Source organism: Equus przewalskii, chromosome 14 (genome assembly GCF_037783145.1).
Source record: "Equus przewalskii isolate Varuska chromosome 14, EquPr2, whole genome shotgun sequence".
Taxonomy (NCBI): Eukaryota; Metazoa; Chordata; class Mammalia; order Perissodactyla; family Equidae; genus Equus; species Equus przewalskii.
This window is the reverse complement of record NC_091844.1, coordinates 45,973,841-45,980,917: the sequence shown is the minus strand read 5'-3', so window position 1 is coordinate 45,980,917 and position 7,077 is coordinate 45,973,841. Positions and strand designations below refer to the sequence as shown.

Below are 7,077 nucleotides of genomic sequence, written 5' to 3'. Positions count from 1 at the left end.
TGCAAAAAGCCTTAAACTATCCCATCCTACCCCCCTAAAGGCATAAAAGTAAACCTAAAGCCATATGGCACTGGTATTAAAGTCAGCATATTGTTGCGCTGTATAATTCACCATCATTACAAATGATTTCTCACTGATATTATGGTATTAACCCACTCTGGTGTGCAATGATTCATTATAGTTTTCCTTGCAGCCCAGGCAGCTGTCTTTCAACTAGAGCTCAGCTGAATTTAGCCGCACAGACATGTTATGTTACCAGCACCATTCCCCAGCCCCACTCCCCGCCCCGCGAGCTGCCTCGAGGAAGCTGTCTGTTTCAGACCATCCACAGGGTTTCTGGCTTTTAGCAAAGCATGCTGCAACTCCATGTCTGCCAGGTCCCATCATAATTTATGGAGGTCATCAGTTCCATCCATCATTAAAGACGTCTAACCTTGTCATTTGAATTACGCTAGAAAATTTTAAGTCAGGGGCCTGTCTTCCTAATTTGTTGATTTGCAAGTTCGAGGGTAGTAAACAGGATTCACAAGAAAGAGTGTAGAATTTCCTTCAGTTAATGAAGAGGATGTGAATTTGCCTTCCTTTCAAGGAGGGAACTTAGTACTTAACATACATGTCAACATACATTCAACCAATACGTAGGCAATCTTTATGCATATATAAAAATACATCACATATGTGAGCATACAAATATGTGTTTGTCACCTTGATGTCCCCAATCTTACAGCCCATCTTAACATTCAAGTAGAATGATTCAAACAACCATACTATTGAGAAAGAGAAAAGCAGCCCCTGATATCCCAGAACTGGCCTGGCACATGCACACAGCTAGGCCTGGGGGTTCTGTCGAACATAAATAATTTTATGGAGCATCAATATTAGACAAGGCCACTCTGTGGCCATGATGGATCAAGACAAAAACAAGACCATTCCAACTGTGTGAACACAGATGAAATATAAACATTGTCCGACCCACAAAATACCAAAACATCCCCCGCTCCCAGGTAATATGTGTAGCTGCTGCTTCTTTACCTTTAGCCTTGCTCTAGTCCAGTTAAGATACTTAATCACAGAATTAGCCCTACTTCCTGACAGCATCCAATCAGAGCAAAGCCCCACTTCCATAAAACCTCCCCCAAATCACCAAGACAAGCCCAAATCCCGTAAGTCCTTCTGAACGCCTTTCACTGAGATGCCGCACAGTTCAACAAGCAATAGACTTACCTTGTTCAACTGCACTTGTGTTCCTGTAGCCTTTGGCTAGAGGACATTGACACCACAAAATACCAGTATCTATCCTTCTTACCTTTTCAAATGTCACCTTCCCTTGGTGTATTTGAGGGGAAGGGGTTCATCTAGCTTCCACATCTGGGTCAATCCTGCTTCCTAGCCGTTCTCTGGATCCTAATTGGCTCTCTCAGCTTCACCTTAGGAGTCCTGGGACCACCATCTTTGCCCTCTTCCTGAAGAACACCACAAACACAAGGCTGTGAGCAATATAAGTATTTGCGTGAGGATTTGGAACACAGCATAGAACACACAACTTAAACTGACTATGCACATCCTCGGGCTAAAGTTTCTCAAGTAGGCCCTCACACCTCCTCCCCACGCCACCTTCGTCCATCCTCCCACCCCTTGGAGAGTTTCTATCTGGATTCTCCTTGCTCCCCGACCTCCAGGATACCAGCTTTGTTTATGTATTTGTCTGTCGCATCCATCTGTTCTTCTGTCCTCTGAATCCCCAAACCTTGGTCTCTAGCAACTCTCCCATATTCCTCTCGTGTATTTGCGAGGACCCCAAACTCAGGGTTCTCTTGTGCTGGTGGTGGTAACTCTATTATGCATACCATTTTTCTCTCTTGAACACCCTACCCTGAGCAGACCATGGAGCAGTTGAGATGGAGTTGGGGGGAGGGGTAAGCAAGGGAATGACAATTTCTATGAAACCACCCCAAGGAGGTATTTAAATTTTTAAAACAAAAGAAAAATATTCTTCCTGGGTGAAATTCTGCTCTAATTCTACTAGAGCAGTGGCTTTCAAACTCTCTTGAGTGAGAACTTCAATAAGAAATACATTTGCATCACAACCCAGTGTGTACACACCTATTAACACGATAGATGATAGGTTGAGATATTATGTCCTCACTAAAATGCTCTCTGATATTTTCTTTTTTTGTTCTACTTCATTTTTAGTGAAAAACTTCTAATTGGCTACAATCTGTTACATTCATTTCATGACCCACTAATGGATCTCAAACTGGTTCAAACGCTCTCCCAAAGCAATCAGCATTTTATTTTATTTATTTATTTATTTGTTTATTTGAGGAAGACTAGCCCTGAGCTAACATCTGCTGCCAATCCTCCTCTTTTTGCAGAGGAAGACTGCCTGTGAGCTAACATCCATGCCCACCTTCCTCTACTTTATATGTGGGACACCTGCCACAGCATGGCTTGCCAAGCGGCGCCATGTCCACACCCGGGATCCGAACCGATGAACCCCAGGCCACCGAAGTGGAACATGCAAACTTAACCGCTGCATCACTGGGCCAGCCCTGCAATCAGCATTTTAAATGACAAAATTTTCTTCCCACTAGAAAGATGGTAGAAAGATGGATCTTACAGTGACACATGCCCACCTGAGGCATCATCTGGCCCATAGAGCAGGTTCCTGAGTGGGTTCCTGAGCCAGAGAAGTAATTCAAGAGAGAGAGGGAAAAAAAGGTAAATGGCCTCAACTTCCTTCTAGGTTTCATAAGCAGCATGGACTCACCTGACTGTGGCAAGGCTCACGGTAGACCATCAATTCACATGCGACAGTTCATGTGAAGGAGTTCCTTTAAGGCAGAGGGACTTGAAGCTCAGCCAAAGGTGGAGCAAGCCAAAGGCCAGATCAGAGGCTGCTCGGAATACAAGTGCAGTGGCCTTTAGGGTCAGAAGCAAGAATCCAGTGGCCCAAGAAGTACATAGACATGCACGGTGGGAGAATATAGCCAGACAAAATGAATAATGAGACCACAACCACAAACAGGGCAGCTCTGGGGAGTCAGTGTTGACACAGAGGAGGAAAGGTAGTTGACAAAAAGAACAGAGGGAAGAAAGGCCCCAGGAACAGAGACCAGCTGGACAGGAAGGGGTGTGAACTGCACAGGGAAGAGATACTTACCCCGTTTCCAGAATCAGAAACTGTAGGTCCTACAGGCAACGGATGCAGCTTCTTACAGATGTCAACACACCTTTCAACCAGTCAGCAGCTCTTCCCTGAGCCAGAAAATCCACTTGTGAATTTGAAGGCCCCTGACATTTTTTGCAGGCTAAAACCTCATTTCTATGGAAGCCAAATTATGATACATTAAGCCCAGCAAGCTTGATGATGATGATGATGACGATGACGACGATGACATAATAATTTTAGCCATAATTTGAAACAGCATCCCATCTTGGCTAGCTGCTTTTCAGCACATTCACCCCATGGACATACATCATCTCAAACAGGAGTTTGAGATGTACATTCATTATCTTCCCAAGAAGTTAAATCTATTTTCACTGATTTTTAAGCTCAAGACAGCCTCGCTGGTGTGTTTACACTGGGTTTATTTTCAGAAGCAGAGCTATAATAAATGAAAAATATTTTCCTTTCACTAGAAAGGGAAATATTACACTTAGATATTTATAAGTATGACTGGTTATTTTTTTAAATGTGAAGTCAAAAATATTATAATTATTATACATTGCTGGCAATAATTTTCTGAGTGTTTCTAGCATAAAGACTGAAAGTAATATTCATGACATGAACTATACTTCAAACTAAATATGGAATAAAAATGGATTTAAATAACCAGAGTGAATTGCATATCTAAGGAGTACATGCAAATTAGTTTTAACTGTTTTATGTTAGAGTTACTATGATGGGAAATCACCATAATAAAAGCAATAAAGCGACTATTTTTGAGCACCTATTTTATTCCAAGTACTGTGATGAATATTTTATACGCATTCTCTTATTTAATACTCACAATAACCCCAAGAAGTAGGCACTATTAACCCTGTTTTGTAGATGAGGAAACCAAAGTGCAGAAAGATTAAGTAATCTGCCCAAGGTCATACAGCTAGTAAGTGGCTAAACAGGATTGAGACCTGTATCATTTGGCACAAGTCTATATGTGCTCCATATTCTGATATTGTCTCTTCCATCTCAAGGTTTAGGAGGATGACATGCAGGTGCTTATTCTGGGTACATTGTCTCTTCCATCTCAAGGTTTAGGAGGATGACATGCAGGTGCTTATTTGCCCAGTCAAATGCTATCATCTTTACAACCTGTCAGAGAAGAAGAAGCAAAGTCTAGAGAGTTATGTCCTATCGCCAGGAAGTAACCAAACTGTATACTCAGTCAGGTGGAATGCAAGCTAAACTCATGTGGGTTTCAGGATGTTTCCTTTCCAAGAGCAGTGTCCTCAGCAGGAGCCTGCTACACCACTGCCATGTCGGGGGAGCCTGGCTCAGCCTGCAGGTTCAGATGGCTGTGGATGTTCCCTACAGCAGACTGCACACTCCTTAGAGACCATTGTATGTATCGCAGAATGGGCCACCCACTGAGGACACTTAGTAAATGCTGATTAGCTGCTTAGAGTTCCTCGCAGCAAAACACTTCAGAAGGGTTGTGCCCTACAATGACTCACTCCACTTCCCCCAATCCTTCATTCCCATAATTTCCTCTTCCTCATCTCCTTTCCAGACTCCCTGAGAAATGAAAGCATCTCACACTCTCTTCTCTAGAGGCACCTCCAGCATTCAAATGCCTGTGCTCATATAAGTGCATTGAGGTGACAAACCTGAGTTTCATTACGTTCTTCCTTCACTGGGGAGAGAAGGTGGCTAAGGGTGGCTCTCATCCATCACATCGTGCATAAATTCCTCAGTAGCAACCAGGCATTCGTTGATAAGGAAGCAAAATGGATACCTAAAATGGGCCAGAAAAGTATTGTATCTTTTGACCAAGAAGACACTTTGCATCACAAAGCTTTTGTTTTAATATTGAACTCTAAATTTAAGTGAGCTAGTAATTCACGTGTTGTGTTGGATTTAACCAACATACACTTTTTAATGGACAATGTCCTCTCTCTGAAGTAGCTTTTTCTAGTTTTTTTTTGCCGTAACTACGCAATACATGAACTAATCATGATTTCTTATACCAGTGGTAAGAGTATAAAATTTTAATGAGGGGAGAGGGGAGAAACAAAATGGAGGACAACCTTCTAAATTTAACATAAATGGAACAATAAACTGTCATGAAGGGAATTTTGATGATACAATATCTTGATTAGCTTGATATGCTGAGTGAGAAAAGAAATAGCATGCATTTTTAAAAAGTGACTTTTAAGGAAGAATCATTTGTTTGCATAAAATATGATTACTTACCCTCATAAATGTTTATCTGAATTTATTGCACTATAACCAGAGCCAACTGCCTCAGCCACAGCGGGGACACCCAATTCTGAATTGCAAAACAAACCAAAGGTGTGACTGGGGCACGTCAGCATCCCATGCTGACTCGGGGGTATTATGGCAGTTAAAATTCTGCTGATTTTCCAGAATGAGAGGCTCTAATGAGGCTGAATCCTTTAGAAATGGAAAAAAATGACAACTCAGACTGTAGTCCACCCCTCCCAAAAAGAACACCACCCAGAAGAGGCGAGTGAGCACCTGTCTCAGGTTCACCTGAGTTTCCATCCCATTGTCCACACTAGAGTCTGTCAGTTGGCAACCTGAGGCCAAATCTAGCTGCAGATGCCATTTTTATAGGTGTGCATTCAAATAAGTTTAGAAGAATTTAGAACAAAGCTTACACGGGCTGTGCTCTCCAACTCACCAGTCCCTGCCATTCTTGCTCTTCTTGGGCTCCTACCTTCATTCATTTACGTATCCACCCCTGACGGCTCTGGGACCCCTTCCTTTCAAGGACTCATGAAATACTACTCTCCTGCTATCACCAGGCTAAAAGCTGGACGCTCTTCAAGGACACAGGCTCACATTGTCTCCATCCAGAAGAAGAATGCAAAAAGGAGGAAGAGAACTCATCCTTGACAAATGTTTTTATTCTAATTTTCTCACTTGAGGCTTCACAAAAAACCACAGCAAGTCAGAGGTAGAGGAAGCCCCGAGACTTAGTCTCCCCATCTCCTGGTGCCCAGCTCTTCCGAAGATCCTAAAGCTACCTCTATCCTAACCAACTGGATAATCTAAAGCATTTACTTATGACGGATGCAGAGACTACTAAGGAGTGCCATGGAGGAAATGCAGAAGGATGGGCAAGGTTCTGTGGGTCAGATGAGGGCAGCTTGAAATCATGCAACTGTGCAAAAAGAAAAAATAGTGATGATTCTGCATAATTGGACAACTTATTTACTTGGTATCTTCAAGGAAAATCTCTTTAATACTGTGATTTTTGTTTTTAAATAAACAGGAAAGCATGATTTCTGATGTCACCTTTGCAGATTCTACTGTTTAAGCCTGTCATACTGAAAACACCATAAAACAGGGATAGGAAAAGGGATGAAAATATAAAGGCACAAATATTGAACCTCCCAGTGTGCCAAGCACTGGGCTTGGTGAGTTACACGTGGAATGTCACAGGATCCACATCATTCATTTTAGAAATCAGGAAATACGAGTTAAGCTGGCCAAGATCACAGAGCAAGTAATGAGGTAGCTGGCCCACACTTGATCTTTTAGAACTGCTGGTCAATTACCATTTAGACTCGCTGCTTCATTTTTTCATATTATACTGCACGGGTTAGACTTTGATTTTTAAGGCTGAAATAAAAACACAACATATTTACTGTGACATTTTCATTTACCCCAGGCAATTTCCATTTCCCCTTCACATACCTAGTTAAGGCCTTAGTGGTCCACAGTTCATTGAGGAACCACAATTCTAAATCTGATTCCCGAAGCTGTTTCTTTAGAACGCAGTTACAGAAAACAAAACGGGCAGATGTCAGTATTAATACCACTGCATTGAGACAATTATTGGAAATGTAGCCTAACAAGGGGATGTTTCTGACCTCTACTGATATCTT

General features: G+C 42.1%; 1 long non-coding RNA gene across 1 annotated transcript in view; it reads right to left on the bottom strand.

Annotated features, from left to right (window-relative positions):
• Positions 1-3,942: 3,942 nt before the first annotated feature.
• The window catches only part of LOC139075764 (uncharacterized), a 39,636-nt gene continuing 36,501 nt past the window's right edge, over positions 3,943-7,077 (bottom strand). Inside the window, exons 3-4 of the long non-coding RNA XR_011526539.1 lie at positions 4,831-4,958; positions 3,943-4,315 (exon numbers count right to left, since the gene is read on the bottom strand). This is a non-coding gene — a long non-coding RNA (uncharacterized lncRNA). The remainder of the gene's footprint in view (positions 4,316-4,830; positions 4,959-7,077) is intronic.